The following is a 20,589-nucleotide window of genomic DNA, read 5'->3' on the forward strand; positions in this document are numbered from 1 at the left end:
AATGACTAATAAGCCAATAAGTGCTCCACTGCTGCGATCTACTGGTTATAATTGTGATTTGATGTATTTTTTAAAATAGTACATAAGTGTTTGATTACCACAAAGTAGGATATATTTTGGTCATCCCATTAAAAATAACATTCAAACTGGATAATTTTAGAGCTTTAAAGTGCTGTAAATAGTTGTGTGAAATGCTCTAAAGTAATTGAAAAGTGCTTGAATTTCTCTCTCAAACGGTTGTACAAACCCTGAAATGAATGATGTAATGCATTCGACTATTTCTACTACAACACCATGGTTACAGTTAGCATTACCGCGTCTGGTTTCTTTCCTGACGTATGTCAGTGCTGTTTATAACAGAGAATTCTGTGCAGAATTTGAATGATTCTCACTAGATCTCGCAGCAACCTTGTCATTGTGCGGTGAATTTAAACGCTTCTCACTGGATCTCGCAGCACTGTTGCATCTGTGCAGTAACCGAGTCGCGAAATCCGCTTTGGCTCCCGAGTAAAGCTGTTCTGAGCTCGAATAAGTTTGTTTGCGTCGCGGTCAGAGCTGATAAACGGTCCGCGCTGCGCAGCTGAAACGTGGCGCGGTTTAGTTTCGCTTTCGTTTCGTTTGCCGTTTGATGTTTCTCAAATGCAACAGAAATGGCAGCGCTTATGAGTTGAACAACGCGGTGGTCGCGCCAGTGCGACCGCTCACAAAAATTGTCGCACCGGCAGAAAAAATGGTCGCAGTCTGGAGCCCTCTGAACTGTGATTTCCAAATTTTTTGATGAATTGAACATTTAAAATAACTCATTTTGGTAATTACTGTAGGTTGCAAGACGCTCTGGCTTGCATTCTCCTCCAAAATATTTTTTTCCCAGCTTTATTGTTTCTCATTTTCACTGTCCTGTCTTTGACATGCTGTATTATTTAAGGTATAGTTCATGTTCATAGCACAGACAGGATGGGACGAGTTATGTGCCCAAATTTAATGCTTAAAGTTAGAGGTTGGTTCAAATTCCGAACCATATATAAAAACAATAATAACAGTGATACCTATTTTAGCGAACACCACTGAAAATAGAGTATGTGGTTATTGTGTGACTGACTATATCTTTGCCTTGCTCTTACTGAAAGGTAAGCTGCCCACAGAGGTATCAGTCTCTCAGGATGGCTGACCCAGGGACCCCCCAGCCTGCCCATTCATCTTCCAGCATGTCCATGCAGTCCGATTCAGGGAAAGGTCACTCCAAGAGCAAACGCATATCCTCCACACCAGTCCCCAGTGATGTCTCTCTAGAAGTGCCAGAGGTTGGAGGTATGAAACGGAAACAAGCTACTTAGTGTTGTTAGTGTTTGCCCTCCCATTTGTAAATACTGTACAAGCAGCTCTTTGATCTGCCAGTTATTTACATTATGCTGAAAAATGCATTGAGTTTGATGTCATTATGTATTTAAAATGGTGCCAAAAGTGTCAGCATAACGGTACAGTGGTGCAGAGTTATTAAACATTGAAAAAAGTGACAGAAATCTCCTTAACTGCCACTCAACACTAACATCTAATGCACTCACACTCATTTCCTTTTTTTTCTACTTTTATTTTTTTGGAAAGCCAACAAGTAGTGCATTTTTTGAGTGCAATCTAATTGTAGAACCTCTGCATCTGTCACTATTGCATATTTGTGAATATTTTCACACTATTTTGTATTCACATTTTGGCATTCTGGCACTTTTTGCTTTATGTTTTTACTTATTAATTTTTTGATCAGTTGTGTTTTTGGGGACCATGTAAAACAAAATTCTTGCAGAAGAACCATAATTTTATTATTCTGCTCTTTCAACAACCTAGCTGACCTAGCTAGTCCTGAACTGTGGTGCAAAATGTTTTCTAGGCTGAACTTAGTTGGTTGTTTGAATTATTTTTTGCATTGTGTTTGTGTGTTTTTTTTTCCAGTTGAGAAAGAGAAGCCTGTCTCAGAGGTGGATATTTCAGCAGACAAAGTAGATTCCTACACAAAACGGCTGGTAATTCACTCATGCATGCTAAATTACGAGCCTTTAAGCACAGACACCGATAAATCACCTCACAATGATTGGGATTCTTATCTGATTATAATCTGCAATTTATAATTTTTCCCTCGCTTGAGTCTCGCGCCTGCGGTCCTGGCTTACTAATCAGTGCTTTCATATCGGCGTTATTGAGTTCTTCTAATGATGTGAGTGAATATTTCATCTGCTCTCCACATGCTCTGTGGACTTAAAGGTCTTGTTTGGGCCCCGTTCACATATTAGACCTCATCATCGATCACACAAATCCGGAGGACGGCAGCAAATTAGTGCGAGAAACATTGTTAAATTCCACCCAATGGTCTTCAGTATAGAGGAAGAAGAGAAGCATATTGTTGAACTGTAATTTCCGTTACAGGCTCATGCATACGCATGGCGAGGTCTTTGGCTTAAACAAGATAGATAACACCTAATCACGAATGATGGCTGATGCAAATAGCGCAGGAGGAAGAAATGACTGAGAAAGTGAGGGGCATGTGGGCAGAGCCAGCCAGCGAACTTACAGCATCTCTGTCCTTTCATCAATGAGGTTAATAGAATTAATTACAGCCCTGTGGCTGGAAAAAGGCAATGGCATTTACAGTACATGCAGTGGCTCAGTGTGTCCGCCCCTGCTGGGGAGACCCTGTAGAAAAAGCAGCTGGTGAGCTGGTTGTAATGACATTTGTTATAGTAATGCACATTCACTGACATTAGCCCTTTAGACAAATATCAATATGTTTATGGTAGTTATGTGATGCTTTTAACAGAGAGATAAGTCTAGTAATTATTAATGTGATGTGTTATGTTACGCAACTTCTGCGAGAATGATGGGGGTTTTGATGGAAGTTTTTCATCTAGTTTGACATGCAAAATACTGTCTCACCATATAATTTGATGTTACGCCTTATCATGTTTCATCCAGTTTGGCCAGTCTGTTCATTCAAATCAGCTCATACTCTCATCGCATATGCCCTGCCACATGACCAGTGACAAAAAAATGTACTGTAGTTTAGGGCTGCACGATAAATCGCATGCGATATTTAATGCGCATCTTGTCAGAAAGCCGGTTCTGTAATCAGCGGTAAATCTCCATCACCTGCGGGCTTTCACATTGAGCAGCATTAACTACACAGAGCCGTTGTTCACTGACGAGCTGCGCAAAAAATCGCGCGAATATGAACGTGGTTTTGCGCAAAGACTTCTCTCTCTCTCTCTCTATATATATATGTATGTATGTATGTATGTATGTCTTTATATATAGATAGATAATATTTTTATTAAGGACACATAAACGTGACAGTAAAGACATTTATAATGTTACAAAAGATTTCTGTTTGAAATAAATCCTGTTCTTTTTTTTAAACTTTCTATTAATCAAAGAATCATGAAAACGATAATAATTGATAATGATGTAGCACCAAATCAGTGTATTAGAATGATTTCTGAAGGATCATGTGACACTGAAGACTTGAGTAATGGCTGCAGAAAATTCAGCTTTGCCACAACAGGAATAAATTACATTTTAAAATAGAAAAAAAGTTAATTTTAAATTGTAATAATATTTCACAATATTACAGTTTTTACAGTTTTTCTCTCAAATAAATGCATCCTTGGTGAGCGTAAGAGACTTCTTTCAAAAACATTTTGACCCCAAACCTTTGAACAGTACTATACACTGTTTTTATGATGCTTTTGTACCCTTTTTGAAGCTTAAAAGCTCTAGTCCCCATTCATTATAACTGAACAGAAAGAAAAGCAATACATAATTAAAAAAACAAAACATGTAAATGATCACAGAACATTAGATTTTGGCTGAACTAGCCAGATTCCAACATTTAAATCCTGACATAACTATTTTTAAATGCAACACACATAAGCTGGATGTGCAACAACATTCTGCAACATCTTCAGTTTAACAAACTGACCAATATGACAACAATCAGGACACAGTTTTCTGCCCAACCCCCTCCTCATCACCAGACTGAGGCCAATTCATAGTGAGAGAAGAACACTGAAGACTTGAGTAATGGCTGCAGAAAATTCAGCTTTGCCACAACAGGAATAAATTACATTTTAAAATAGAAAAAAAGTTAATTTTAAATTGTAATAATATTTCACAATATTACAGTTTTTACAGTTTTTCTCTCAAATAAATGCATCCTTGGTGAGCGTAAGAGACTTCTTTCAAAAACATTTTGACCCCAAACTTTTGAATGATTGTTTGAACAAAATAAAAATAATATTTATTTAAAATACTTAGAATGGTTATAATTCACTGATCTTTTTTCCACCAGAGAGAAGCATTTAAACGGCATTTAGTATTGAGTGGTATATCAAAGGAGTCATGGACAGAGGAAAGTGAGCAAGCCTTGGATAAATTCTTCTCCGACTTTTCTGTCAGGCTTCTCATTGTCTACCATCACCCTTTCACCGGCCTACGCGTGGACTATGCCATACCAGCTCAGGTATGCTGCAGCACTATTTCGAGAAATGACATTTAACATCCTAATCGGAGCCTTTTGTGTCACAATCTCATAAAGACTGTAAAGATTATTCAGGGGTTGTGCGTGCTTATTTTTATAATATTTTGAGCTTCAATTTAATGAAGGAACATGCAGAGGTTTCTCAATAAATGCATTCTTCATGCTTTGCGTTCATTTCTAATGCATCTGGTGACTTGCCAGAATACCATCGATCTCATTGGTAAACTGTGTGTGATGACCTCAAAAATATGAATTACCAGCATCTTCTCTTTCCCACTTATCCATCGTCTATCACTCTCTCTCTCTCTCTCTCTCTCGCTCTCTCTCACTCCCCCCAGGTGGTTGAGCACATGTCCTACTTCATTCGGGCAGAGGACAGTATAATCACAGAGGAGAGTTTTAGGAGCTCAGTGCAGTTTGTTTCTGTAAGGGGAGGGGCCATAGAGGGTCTCCTCAGGCTGATGAACGGCGTTCACACCCCTCAGGTCACCCTCAGCACTGCCTGGCCAGAGACCACCAAGAACAACTATTGCACCCCTTCCTCAGCAAACTTACAGGTAATGACAGACAGTCACAGCGCCATCTAGTGTGGGCCCTCCTCAGATGGTAGCAGTAACCTCCTGTATACACTTGCATGTTATTTGTTGTGACTTTATAGTTGGCACAGCATGAAATAGATGTCTTAAAATGCAAAAATAACAGTTGAAAAGGGGGCCATGGAGGGTGTCTTGGCAGTTTTAAAATCGTGTACATTGGGGGGAAAAAATCATTTTTTTTTTTTTTTTTTTAATTTGTGTTTTCAGAAATTGCTTGTAAATTGGACAAATAATTACAAAGAAAAACAATAAACAAATTGAATTAAACATGATATTTTTAAGTATTAAGCCTGAAATAGCATTTTCTTATAAAACATACTCCAGTAATCTTTGCTTTATTTACAATTTTGAAAAATAATTTTTATAGTGCATGTATAGTAAGGAACTGCTTAAAGTACATGCAGTCTTTGATTAACAACTCTTTCAGAAATAATTTCGTAACGTCGCACAGCAATTTCTTTTTCATTAAAAAAGTAATGAAAGAGGGTGCCTGGGTGGTTCATTATTTACATACATGCTTACTGAAGTGCATTGACTTCTCTTTTACTACCACTTTCTATTTCAATTCACATTTATGTTATTGATCCTTCCTCTCATACATATTGCAGTCAGCGGTTTGCTTCATACAGGTATATGTTCCTTTCACATTAGGTTAAGGCCAAGCACTACTGACCTGAGATCATATTCCCGTTTTGTATTTTGATTTGCTCTCCATTGGCTTAACAGGCGTAGCTGATTCAGAATCAGTGCTTTTGTGTTTTGTTTTTTTTTGCAATCTGACTGAGCTTCTACACCATCAGCCATTCAGAGGTAATCACCTGGCACAGTGGAGCACCGTGATGGTTCAATTATTATGCTCATCAGTCCAATCAGCACACCCACATCACCCAGAGCAGCACGACTCTGACTAAACAGAAATAGCACAGCCACCAATCACAGGCTCTTCGTACACGGGGAAAGGCACTGCCGCAATGCTCCCGGGTAACCAGAAAGTTGTTCAGCAATTTTAACAATTTGCCTATTGGTTCTCCTCTTTTAGCACATCAAGGCGTTAAGACTGAGGGCCAAGAAATACATTTTAAAAAAGCCAATGGAGATGTATAGAAAGATTATTCAAATGCCATACCGCAAATTTGCCTTGAATCTGTTTTAAGTAAGTTAAAAAATAACAATGAGGTCACAAAGTGCTCTTCAGTGATGTATTCCGCTAGCTAAGTGGTGTAATTCAGAGGGAATTCAGGTTAAAAATGAAAAAGAAGTGAGTAGGAGCCACAGGTATGTTGATGTTAGCCATGCCTTTTCCAAAAATAACAACACCGGTTCTGTTCATTCTTACTCCATGAGGTAAAGCCTTGCCAATTCGTCTCTCTCATTTACCAAAGCTGAAGAATTTGGGCTGGAATTTGTACTGAATAAATATAGATACTGTATACCCACTCCTACACAAAAATGCCACACACTCCATAGGATTAGACACACAAATACACACTTTTTTTTTTGATGTCTCATTTTCCCTCTGGTGTATCCCGTTTGCTTGTCTTTGTTCTCCCTGTAAAGGCCAATCGAATGCTGTCATTGTGTTGCTACATTCTCTTTTTTTCTATGTCTCATAACTGCCGTCACGGAATGAAGCAGCCAGCTAACTTGTACACATTGGCCTTGTTCCTTTTAATCTTTTCATCTCTCAATACGCTACGCATTTTGTATCTCTCTTTTTTTTCTCCTCCAGCAGACTTCTCCTTCCAAAAATTGCATGAGACAGACCTCTTATCTTTTTATCTGCCTTTCACTCTTTAAACGCTCATTAAAGTGGATGCAGCAAACATCGTTCTGATGTCCACCATAGAAGGAGCAGCAGATACTGTAGAAAGCCGCAAAGAAAACGAACAGTAGTCGTAAAAACCGTTTGTGATGGCTGGCACGTGCCACACAGGCATAAAAGCGTAGCAGTAAACTTTTATTGTGTTTCCCTTTTATGCTCTGGTGGTGATTCATTTCACCAACATGCAAAGCACTATAATGTGGGCCAGATTTGCTGTCTGCAGCAGTGAGAATGAGGAGTGACATGATGGATGTGATGATGTGCTATACGTGGTGTTGCTTGTATGGATGACTTTCACTGATCTAATTACTTATGTCCAACTGTTGTTCTTCTCCACAGACAGCAGATATAAACTGCTGGGCAGCACGGTGCTGTACGACCCTCTGGAGGCTCTGCAGCACCGCCCAGAGGTGGCCGTCACGAACAAGAGTCTGGTGCAAAGGCTGGAGAATAACACCGTGCTCGTGTGTGTATGTATGGGTGCTTGCGTGTGTAAATGGGTGTGTGAGGGCTTGAATAATTTCTGATGGAGGGGACTGTGAGGAATGAACGGTGTGAAAAGTACATAAGATGCCGTATGAAGGAAATTTCATATACCGAGACAGTCAGTGGCTAGAGCCTGTGAGTGTTATTTACACAGTAACCACAGCTGAAGGGCAAAAATAAAGGACTAATTCAATTCAACACTGCCATGCTGCTCTAAGACAGTTAAAAGAGTCTTTATTAAATTTGGCGGTCCTGGAGGGGTCCAGGGTTAAAGGGACATACTGGGGGCACTTGGAGATGTTGGAGAAAAAAGGTATTTTAGAAGCTAACTTAAAAAAAAAAAAGAAACCACAGGACATGGTTTGAATGATACCTCACTCAGGGTCTTTTACAGCAGGCAGCAGAGCAAAGACTGTTTGTCCTCAAGCACTTTTATTTAAAATTTCTCCGCTGTCTTAAAGTCAACATGAAGTCAGAAGTTACCCTTTCTTTATACAGGTTTAGTTTAATGTATATTAATATATACCGTTCAAAAGTCGGTAAGATTTTTAAAAATGTTTTTAAAAATCTATCATGCTCACCAAGACTGCATTTATTTGATCAAAAATACAGTAAAAACAGCCATTACTCCAGTCACATGACAGATATCATTCTAATATACTGATTTGGTGTTCAAGAAACATTTCTTATTTTTATCAATGTTGAAAACAGTTGTGCTTTTTTGTGAAAATTGTGATCCTTTTTTAACATTATTTGATTGATAGAAAGTTAAAAAGAACAATTTAATTGAAAAAAAAAAGTCATTTTTGTGAATTTAGTGAGTCCTTGCTGAATAAAAGTATTAATTTCTTTCAAAAAACGACAATCAAAACTGACCCCAAACAAATAATATAGCATATTATTTCTGTTTGTATTGTTGTTTTTGTATTATTTTTTTTTTACTTACTGGCTATGAGATGACTTTCCTTTCTGGCTGACTTTACTACACCAAATGTTGGTATAGGTATTAATTTAGGCTATTGCTGTATGCAAAGCAGCATTGTAAAATGTTGCCAATAGTTAACAGTAATTTAATGCTGGATCTGTAAGTTGCCAAAATGCCAAATAGCATTAGATTTCAAAACAAGCATTACCAATAGGATGTGCTGAGATGCTCTTGAGGGTGAACTTGACCTTCAGTGTCCCATGTCCTCAAAAAGCCGTCTCTAAAGTGAGATTTGGAGTTTCAGGAGCAGAGTAGTCATCCACAACCGCATTCATCTTGCTCCATTCTGGGATGGAATGCCCACTTTTCATGATTCTGTCACTACACCCTTATTAGTTGCTAAAAGCATTAAAATTAGGCAAAATATTTAATGCAAGATCATGCAAGGGTGTGTAGAACTCTGCGAATGATGGACATTTAAATAAAACTTTCTGCTGAATTCTGTGGCCAAACATTCAGTGCAGACCTGCTGGTTTGATTAAATAGAATGCAGCTCCTCACAAACCCAAACCCTCTTTTTTTTTTTCTCTCTCTCTCTCTCTCTCTTTCTGTTTCCCAGTGGTGATGATCCACTGGACACATCAAATAAAAGCAGCGCTGAGCCCTCAATCTGTGAGTGACGTAGGAGACACCTCGGGCCCCCTGGAGGAGATCTCTTTCTGGAAGAGCCGCTGTGCTGATCTGGACCGCATTAGTAAGCAGCTGCAGAAACCTGGAGTCTGTCATATACAGGCGATTGTGCAACTCTACACATCAACCTACATCCCCCTTTCTGTAAACTAGCCAAGCAGATCCAGGTACAGCTGAGCATCTACGTGTGTGTCTGTGTTTCCATGGGTGTGTAAAAATATGTGTGGGACTACATGGCAGGAATTGAGCCGAGGGGTAATGGGCTGAACAAGAACATTCGCTGGCTGTTGATGATTTATATGTGGCTTCTGAACGGCTTCTCTTCACCCCTCGGAAATGAGGCCGTCTCACATTCAGGCTCCGCTATTACGAGTTGGCCTGGCTTCTCATTTCAACAGGAGACGGAGCATGTCTGTCAGCTCTACTTCAGCGCTTAGTGTCGCACCCTCGTTGCTCCTTAACACTGATTTTGGATCAGTTAATGGTTCTTATAATGACTCAAGATTGGGGTTTAGATAGAGGAAGCTGGTCCTGCATCAGTGTGGAGGACATATGTCCCTTTTTCTGATCGTTATGCCTCCAGCTTCATACTGCGCAAAAAGCCTGCAGCAACTGCCGTCCTTCATTTCATACAATCTCCAAAGCCTCTAAAAATCAGTGTGACTAGAGTGAAATAATTAAAAATCAGGCCTTTTTGACCTTCGGGGGCACCCATGGCTGCTTATATAGTGATGTTATAGAGTCAGCTGATCACTGCCCCGTAACAGCCACTGTTGTGTATGGTGGCAGTCAACAAAGGATCTTGATCTAGGAACAAGTCCCAATTGGGTAAAAACCATTTAAGCTAATTCAGATGTCACTGAAGTTGACCTTAACTGTGCCAAACTGACTTTTGATGAGTAAAATCACGGCAATGTAAAGGCGTTGTTGTCAGTTATTTGACCTGGTTTAGGTAGTGATAAATTTGGGAGGAGCATTTTCATCCAATCCTGTCAGTAAAATGCAAGGATGTTTTTCAAAAACTCTATCTGTCTGTCTGTCGGTCGATTGTTCTTTCATCTATCCTTAATTCTATCATTCTATATCTAGTTCTACCTACTTTCCAACACTGAAGTAACATTGACTTTTGTTTTGTTCTCCAGGAGAGTGCTTTGCAGGCTCAGTCAAACATCTCCTTCCTGTCCCTCCTGAAAGAGCCATGTGAAGAGCTTGCTCTGCTTAAACCTCGTGAGATTGCACCCAAACTTGCTCACATCCTTGACCTCATCCGTGTGATATGGGTCAACTCCAGCTACTACAACACCCGTGACAGGATCACGGCTCTTATGCAAGGTACCTAATTTTCCTGATTCATTCAGGAACGCAAATAGTGTGTGTTTGCTCAGAGATACACAACTTAAAACTCTTCTGTGGCTTTGTTTGGAACAATTTTCTTTGATGGAGCAAAAATAGACAGTAACTGGCAATATTTTGTCTGAAGTTAATCAGTATTAACTTCTTGTTTATTTAACTTGTTTAAAATCTCGCAATTGCTCATGTGATATTGCTAAAATGTTGTTAATATGTAATCCTTTTTTTTAGTATGATTACATTGTGTGTACATTCTACAAATGCAAATCGCCTGTGCAGAATGATTGAGTAAAGCGATATATGGTAGGTTATCTCTTTATGATATCATTGAGTGAATTGATTTTCAGTACTCCGACAATGAAGATTGATCCACTACACCATTTTATTGCTATGCACAAGCCTTTGTCTAGGCTCACAGATCAATCACTTCATGCATAATTTTGTATGAATCGGCTAAGCTCTCGTGCTCAGAGGTTTTCCCTCGATCCACTCACACAGACTTGTACAGTCATACTAGTACCTGCTGCCTGGATCCCACATGCCCCCTCCTCTGCTTCCTGCACATCAAAGTTCGGATTGCTTTGGGCTCCGCCACATTGATAAGCCATCAGCCACAGTCGTGTAGCACATGTAACACGTGTTCTTCAGATCAGAGGAGCGGGGCCTTGCGTCTCTACTTCACCCGCTCGCATCACTTCACTTGCTTTTCATTTCCATCCCTGGCTCCTTGAGAGCATCAGGGAAACCGTTTAACCTTCTGTAATTATGCTCTGACCCTTCCTCTGCTGGAATCACATGGTACCACTGCCACTTTGTTTCCCTCTCTTTTTTGTCGGTTTCATTCTTCTTTTTTCCTCTCTTTCATTCTCTTTGAAAACACATCAAGGCAAATCGGACTGCTACAAAAACATTTGGTCTAATTGTTTCCTGAGGGGTGAGATTGTGCGCACATGCTGAAATGCCCGCATTGAATTAGCAGTTGTTTTCCAGAGGGCCATTTTTATTCTCTGAGGTCACGTTTGCACCTTTGACCTGCATGTGCTGAATGAGTTAAAGTCTGGACAATCATTTATTCCCATTTGTTTCCCTTTTGTTCAAACTTAAAGGGATAGTTCCCACAACAATGCAATTATGTCATCATTTACTCACCTTCATGTTGTTCCAAATCTGAATGACTTTCTCTTTTCAGTGGAAAACAAAAAATATACACTGTAAAATATCGATATCCTGTTAAATTTACAGTAAAAAAAAACTGGCAGCTGTGGTTGCCAGAAATTCACTGCAAAAATACTGTGACTGTTTCCGGGTGTTACGGGGTGCCTGTATGTTTTGCAACTAATAACCGTGTGATATAATGTTAACATACCAATCTACTTGAAGAACCAAAATCTGCTTTTTACTATAAAATGTACTATTAACCACCATAATAATACTGGTGGGACAACAAAAAGCCACGATGAATCGGAGTTGATTTGTAAGTTGCTTGTCCATTAAACATGGCTAATACTTGTATAGACTGTGCACAGGGTCACTCACAGAAAGATAAAACATCATCATGGTAACACACGTGACACTAAAATAATGCAATAAACATTAAACATCTAAATAACGAAAATACAACACAAAATACCCTATGTACATTACTGATAACAAAAATAAGAAACAAAATTATTTACATAAAATATATATAATCATGTGATGGCAAGCAGGTACCAAGTTAACCATTTACAGGTTTTTACTGTAGCATTTTTGCAGTGCGTTTTAAAATGATTTGTCTATGCAATAAAAGTCAACATGGTACAGTGTTGTTTTAGACCCCTTTGACTTTAAGTGTGAAGACAAAAACAGTTAAAATATTCTTCAGAATATTCTTTTGTATTCCACAGAAGAGAGAAATTTATACAGGTTTAGAACAACATGAGGGTGAGTAAAAAATAACAGAATTTTAATTTTGGGGTGAATTACCTCTTTAACACAAGCTCTGCTTGGTCATTGCAGTACCACCCCTCAACTAAAAACACAGGCATATCCGGAGGCCTTCTTTTAGTCTCTCAGACATGTACTTCTATTCATCCACAACATTGTAATTCTTTACACACTCTTATCCAGGCCAAATGCCTGCGGTTCAGTCAAGTGAGCTCTCTGCACTTTGTTCTTACCTAGTCAAATACACAGACTATCTCATGTGAAAAGTTCTATTGTTATAGGTCAGTGCTTGTGCTATGAAAATGGCTTAGGTTATGCTATAATGATTTTTGAAGTGAAGGAAAGTTGTCTTCTCCTGCAATGAAAAAGAGCCTTCATCAGTTTACATGCATTTTTTTTTCTGCTGGAAAATTGAATTTCTTTTTGCCTGAGTAAAAGATTCCTGCAACTGATATAGGCCCTCTCTCTTTTATGTTTTTATTGTTATTCTATGAAATAATGTTGCTTTTTTCTCATGGCAGTTCCACCGTGCCATGAATGCACTGTGAGTTTAAATCACCCGCTAAGGTCAATTAATGCTCACTGACTTGAATCTTGTACCTGGTTCACAGATTTGGCCCACGGTCCTAAAGGACTGATGGGGGATCAGTCCTGACTGATCAGACTGATGGGGGATTTGATTCCCCTGACCAAATTTGAAAATAAACATTTTAGAATAAATTGAGGAAACTGTTCTAAAATCAGAGTGAACTGGTGATTTCTATCAACACCCATATACAAATACATCTAAATGGTCTGTAAAGTCCACCCAGTGCTTTGTTGTCATTGGCTGCGTGCAGTAGCGTGTTAGCAGTACTGTGTTTAATGAAGGTGAAATGGGCCCTGGTATTTGCACTCTTTTTCAGTGGGTTTCTCCCTCTCTAAGATGTAGAATAACATAAGAAGCCTGATTATTTCAGCGGGGAAGCATTTTATTGTGCTTGCAGTGAGGATGGAGAGAAAGAATGTGGAGGTAGAGAGAAAAGACATGGCGCAGAACTTGCTTTCTTGATTCAGTTTCCAGTCAGAGGTTTCCAGCTAATAATTTCCAATCAGAGGGCATTTGAGTCACGATGTGTGTGTTTGTGCGTGGATTTGTATGTGTGTGTCACGACCATTTTCCCTTGTCTCTCCCTCAGGGCTTCAGCATTTCTTCTATTTGTTTTCAGTTTGTTTTTTCCCCCCCGTCCTATTTCTCAGAGCTGGTAGAGCCTACATTGGATTTAATATAATTTTCCAATCAGCCAGCGCTAGGGGCCATGGGCTTTGGACTCCGGTGTGCTTTTCCATTTAATACCAAGAGAAAAAAAAAACAGAGGTAAAGAAAGAGTTCAAATACATAAGGCCTTCAAAATAATAATTTGTAATAATTGTGCCGGCATTCCGAGACTGATGTGCTCATTGTTATTTCGTACATGAGATTCACAGCTCTATAAGCCGTCTGCTTTCCACTGTATATTCCCTGATATGAAACACCATCTGCTGGGGTTTCTTAAAGCTCAGCGCCTGTCATCTATTCTTACCTCCTACGTCCACCTAACCCTACTCTCAGCTCCCCAAGCTCTTTTTCCCTGCACCAAAGTTAAGACACGCTTCTCTGCTGATTTTCAAGAGCTGCTGTGACAGAAATGGAAGAAACGTCTCTGATTGAACAAGGCCTTAGAAATCTCTTGAGACACAGGCGTTGGGACATGTGTTTTCTTCATTTACAGAAGGTTCTTTTTTTTCTCTCTGTAAAGAAAGGAATGAAAACCTGTTTCTCTGAGCTGGTAGAGCCTACATTGGATTTAATATCATTTTCCAATCAGCCAGCGCTAGGGGCCATGGGCTTTGGACTCCGGTGTGCTTTCCCTTTATACCAAGAGAAAAAATAGAGGTAAAGAAAGAGTTCAAATACATAAGGCCTTCAAAAGAATAATTTGTACTAATTGTGCAGGCATTCTGAGACTGATATGCTCATTGTTATTTTGTACATGGGATTCACAGCTTTATGAGCTGTCTGCTTCCCACCGTCTATTCCCTGATATGAAACACCATCTGCCGGGATTTCTTAAAGCTCAGCGCCTGTCATCTATTCTTACCTCCTACGTCCACCTAACCCTACTCTCAGCTCCCCAAAGAAAGCCGGCGACTCATATTTTTCCCCTGCGCCAAAGTTAAGACACGCTTCTCTGCTGATTTTCAAGAGCTGCTGTGACAGAAATGGAAGAAACGTCTCTGATTGAACAAGGCCTTAGAAATCTCTTGAGATGCAGGCGTTGGGACATGTGTTGTCTTCATTTACAGGAGGTTCTTTTTTTCTCTCTGTAAAGAGAGGAATGAAAAAATAAATATATTATGAACTCATAAGCTGTTTAATTCTGTGGCTCTCTTAACCTTTTGCTTAAATGAGAATTTTGAGTCATTTACATATCAATTTAATTTCCTCTTGTTTTGTGCCTCCTTCATTAAAACAGGAATTTGCCTGGCACTGTAATCAGGGTGTAGTACACATTACTGCAACATTGCACAAACACACACACACACACACACACACACACTTTTCTCTCTCTTGCTTCCACATACACATTCTTTTTCCCTTCTCCCACAGATATACACATGTACTACTTACTTTCTGTTTTCATTCTTTCTCTCTCTCACACACATGCTTGTATGCGGTTCATCTGTCAGATGAAGCTGAGATGAATGGGAATCTGTCGTTTTTTGCTCATTTCTATACAACAATCTCTGTTTTTGTACGGTGTATAGGACTGAATGACACCAGGCACAAAAGCCAGGATTTTTACAGGAGCAAATCCTGTTTGATTCATAGCAAAGTCTGTACTCGAGGTTAATCTTTACCTGAATGCGGAGCACATTACGGCTTACACCTCTCTGTGCTTGCTTTGGTGTAGTCAATGCAGTTCTCTCATTAAACATTCATTTGCAAATCCTCCGTTATGAAGCTGAGCATCCTGACATGCAGTAGATACAGACACAAAGACAGATTCATACTTGGATCATTGGGTGTTTCATTTATATATCTATACCGTGTGTGTGTGTGTGTGTGTGTGTGTGTGTGTTTTTTGCAGATTAGTAATGAGATCATCTGTCTTTGTTGTCGGGAGATTTCTCTGGACAGGATCTTCCAGGGTTACGTGATCTCCAGCAAGCAGATTCTGAATGACTGTATCCAGTGCTGCCTGGCCTGGAAAGAAGTCTACCTGCACACCTCCCAGCTCCACCACAAGTACTGTAGACTTCAATCATCATTTCTGTCTCTCTCCGAGTTCTGCTCTGTTCCCTACAGCACAGGAACACACCACTTAGAACTGCACTGTGATTGCACTGTATTACAGCAGCACCCATTCACATCACACGCCATAACTCTGAGAGATACTACGGTCAGCAGTGACATATGGAGTGCCATATCAATTTATCTCTGCTTGCACTCTGCTGGGTGCTGTACTATTTCGTATCAGCTACCACTACTAATCTGAAGATTACCATTACTGCTAATAATATTATATTACTTCACTTCTGGTATGTTTCTCTGCACTACTAAATATGATCATTACTATTTTCTTTTTACCTTTAGCATCGTGGTTATCTGCATTACTACCACTACTTAATTAAATTACTCTCAGAATTAATATATTCACAAAATATGATTCCCATATTTGTAAGCTAATTTAATGTTTTTGAAAGAAGCCTCTTATACTCACCAAGGCTGCATTTATTTGGTCAAAAATGCAGTAAAAATATTTTGAAATGTTATAATTTAAAAGAACTGTTTTCCGTTTTAATATATAAAATGTAATTTATTCCTGTGATGGCAAATCCCATTTTTCAGCAGCCATTACTTCAGTCTGCAGTGTCACATGATCCTTCATAAATCATTCTAATATGCTGATTTTGTGCTTAAGAATCTATTCTTCTCCTTATTATTATTATTATTATTATTATCGTTATTAAAACAGTTTTCAGTGCTGCTTAAAGGGGACATAACACACAGTTTTTATCTCACGTTAATCTTGAGTACCTATAGAGTAGTATTGCATCCTTCATATCTCCAAAGAGCCTTTAGTTGTATCAGATTTATAAAAAGAGCCGAGCTCCTTGAGGAGTGCTGTGGGCGGAGCTAAAAAGTCATGAGCACGTGAAGCTATTAGGTTGTGAATTACCTAAGCATTTGCAAATCATATGTACAGTATATGAAACCACATCCTCTTTGAGGAAATCGAGTCACATTGCGCAGCAGATAAATAGCATTGTTAATATAGTTTATCCCTAATAATACATTACTGCTTTAGCAATAGCTGCCAGTACCACTGCTGTTACCACAGCCTCTGTTTGGCTACTCCAAATTCAGTTTAATAGCCAGCTAAATGTTTGTCCTCTTCTAGTGCTTTTCTGAGTCAGCTGTACACAGATAGTTTTCAGCACCTGGTCTTCCTTTCTATATAGCAGCTAATAAAGAGCATGCTTTAAGCCTATATCCTCTGTCTTTCAGCTTTATGGCCCTTCTTCTCCCTGTCATTTCCACCATCACTGGCTCTGCCTAACCCACCCAGTCATCTCAGCTTCTCCACACAATTCTTGTGCTCATGCTCTCTCCCTTTCAACATGGAAATGATACCGCTGCTAAATGAGAGTGCAAAAGCTGTTCCGTGATTGCAGCCCTCCTGCTAAAAAGAACAGCATTTTACGGTGCGATGACAGAGTTTCTTCTTCAAAGTGATGGCAACTTACTGCCAAATGACTAAGGCTGAACACTGAACCATTTGAAAGGAGCTCTCTCAGAGTCATCTCCTGAAGTTTTTTTTTTTATTGCACTTAGGTTTAGGTTGGCGTTTCTTCTTTAGGTGTAGTGAAACTTTGCAATACTGTTTCATCATGTCTCAGCAGAATGCGCCGTCTGCTTCGTAGCATTCTGCTGTAAACTATGACATAACTCATAGTGGCTGTGATTTTGAAAGATGTTAACAGTGTAGCAAATGCTGTATTGTTGAAGTTGAATGTAACCGATTCAGTGGGAGGGATACTCTGTAGAGAAGAAACATTTATTTCCTAAGCAAGTCTTCCCTATAGGATACAGCAATTCAGTTGTGGCTTTTAAAAACAGCAAGGGGCTCCAGAGGTATTTCGCGGAAAATAATGTGCGGTCAACCAAACACAACACAATGTTCTTAGTGGGTTACACCCTAAGGTCTCTCGCTTTCACCGCAACCCTGCAGTTTTCTTGGATTGTATCATATTTTTAGTGTTCTGGGCCTGCTGGTTGTTTATGACTGTTGGCTCCATTTGTTGTGATGGAAGCAAAGAGTTTGTTTTGCCCTGCAGACACTGAAATCTCCGATCCTTCACTTGAGTAGCTGACCTCATCCTCCAAAATACAGCCAGTGTTCAGACAGCACAAGGAATACAGTGTTCCACCTCTCTTACCAACACCGTACAATGATTCTTGCTGTAGATGGAGTAAATCTTGTTGAATAACTAGCAGATATACCACAAAATTGTTGAATTGAAATGATTGAATATTTTTGAATATATTACTTTTCCTAAGTGCTATCAACTATAAAGGGGTCACATGATGTGATTTCAAGTTTTCCTTTCTCTTTGAAGTGTTACAAGCTCTTGGTGCATAAAGAAGATCTGTAAAGTTGCAAAGACTAAAGTCTCCAATCCAAAGAGATATTCTACCACGCCTACCTAAAACGGCTCATTCTAACACGCCCCCACGTCTACGTCACTGTGGAAATATTAGCATAATGCCGCCCAAACGTGCACGCAAAGAAAGAAGGCGTGGTTTCAGGAACAGCAGCAGTGTTGATGCTGCCATGTCAGGGAGACGTTGTGAAAAAAAGGGTCAGTTCCAGCTTTGCTATGACAATCTGGCGCTTCTGAATCAGCTACTGTTTTGTTATTAGTTTAAGTATTTGCTATTGACTTTTCAAATGCGGAGTTTTGCGCAGCGCAGAGAGTGTGTGTGTGTGTGAGGGGAACAGGGTCACATCACAGGAGAGTGAACTGCCTGTCAGAAATCATAGCACGTCAGCTGTCTTGTGTACTGCATCATCACTGTGTCTGTCACGTGACTCTGTTGCCCTTTCGGGCTTGAACTGATGGTAAAACTAACGACATTTTTAACTGTCTTGATATTTACTTTGAAAGCTGAAGCTCGCGATTATGGTAAGGGGCGTTACATTTCCGACGCGTGCTTGTGGTGTTCGGCCAATCACAATGCACTGGGTCAGCTGGCCAATTAAAGCAGACTGCGCTTGTCAAAGGAGGGGAGAGAGGCGGGGCATAGAGGACCTACAATAATGTACAATATTTGAAAAATAATGTGTTTTTTGAACATTAAAGCATGTCAACATATTCTGTTACACCAAATACACAAAATAATGATCTTTAAAATAGCATCATATGACCCCTTTAACACAAGTAATGCATCTCCAATGCAGCTCTTCTGTCACGATTTACCATTTCAAATTTAAAACAGGCCTACTTTAGTTTAGTCCCACTTTCCCTATGGTTTAATTATGGTTGCTTTGTTTGACAGTTTTATTTACATAAAATTTGGTGACAATCAATCATAATTAATTAATTAGATTAATTCAACTTTAAAAAGCATGCAAATTCTTGTCTATGTGAAAAGTTATTTTAAAGAAATACTTGCTACCGGGTGTCTGTGAGAACAAAACACGGGCGTAGAAAAGACTATAAATTGTTTTTAACGAGCACAGTAACTGAAATTTAAAACTGTTAAAAGAAAGGCTCAATAACTGTTGCACAAATATAATACACTATCAATTTCTCTTCCCTTTGTGCTTTGTACTTTTTAATGCAAAGCGCTGCGTTCTGTGACTTCGTGTTGCTTCAAGCGCATCATTCTGCACACCGGATGCGCACATTGTAAGCGCTGTTATTTAAATGGAAAAAAAAAAAAAACTTCACTGGTATCGGATCGGTATCGGTCAATACTGAACCCTAGGTATCAGAATTGGTATCGGAGGTGAAAAAAGCGGATCGGAGCATCCCTAGTCAAAATAGTATACTGAGGTTTGTTCTTCCATGCTATAGAGTCTATTATTAAGTATATAGATATCTGGGAGAAAATAAAATCTAACTTCAGAGATAAAATCTGTAGTTGTTTTTTTTTTTTCAGCAAAGATACTGTTTACCGTTTGCACTAGAGCATCAGGAATCCTAAATGTTTGAGAACTTGTGAGTAGAATCGTTATAGAAGAGCATGCTATTATGTTATTATGAGGTGTTTGTTGTTGCAGTACCATTAATGGCCTGCCAGCTGCAGCAATAAAAGCCTGCACTCCTGTGGCCTGGGCCGATGGCAGCACTTGAAGTGAATTGATTGCTGCACTAGTAAATTCAATACAGCACTGCAACTAAAAACCTAAGGCACGGCAGGCCTCCGAGGTAGGATTTGATTGTCCCTGCTTTACGATGTATTGAGTGCGAGAGTGAATGCCCTGTGTAAAGCAGACAGTGTTATAAATGGCCAATGTTAAAGCTGGATACAGATGCTTGAGGTTTGGTGTTAAGCAAAGAAAGGCCTTTTTCTATTTTCAGTTTGAGGAGGAAGACCATTAACGTTACACACTCACTCGCAAATGTCTTAGTCCTTCAGAGGTCAGCTCTGGGTCGACATCTTGGAGATCGAGGCTTTTAGATGTCATACTCATGGTCATGTTTGTTAGTAATTAAAATATGTGAGCTGCTGAATACACAGTGTCTGTGCTATGTGAAGCAAATTACTTTAGCGTTATAGTTAGGGGTGCAACGGATTGTAGATGATCCGTGATCCGTACGAACCAGGCCCCACGGTTCGGCACGCATGTGATTCGCAGATTAGCTGTTAAGTTTAACCATCATAGAGTGAAAGTTTATCATTTACACATTCAAGCAATTTAAACTCGCGCGCTGTTTTCTATGCGCTCAGCCGCTGCTGCCACACGAGAAGCTCGCACACGCAGAGAGAGACACCGCGTGAACACCGAATTGATTCCTCTTTCACATACACAAAGTTATGATACAATACCCGTTTTGGCAGTGAATGTAAACCGCTGAGAAAGAAACCGGATGTGTGTCAGTATTATGTCCGTGCATTTGGTCTTAAAGAGACAGCAGCCAATAAATACCTGCTTCTGCTAATCAAATAACACCACAGCTCTAACAAAGATTAATCTGTATTTAACTTGTGCAGTGAGCACTATTGTGTTATTTTACACTT

General features: G+C 39.5%; 1 pseudogene; it reads left to right on the forward strand.

Moving 5' to 3' along the window:
• Positions 1 to 20,589, forward strand: part of LOC107707048 (dynein heavy chain 2, axonemal-like) — a 158,215-nt pseudogene that overhangs the window by 6,529 nt on the left and 131,097 nt on the right.

Source organism: Sinocyclocheilus rhinocerous, unplaced genomic scaffold (genome assembly GCF_001515625.1).
Source record: "Sinocyclocheilus rhinocerous isolate Xijiao unplaced genomic scaffold, SAMN03320098_v1.1 scaffold865, whole genome shotgun sequence".
Taxonomy (NCBI): Eukaryota; Metazoa; Chordata; class Actinopteri; order Cypriniformes; family Cyprinidae; genus Sinocyclocheilus; species Sinocyclocheilus rhinocerous.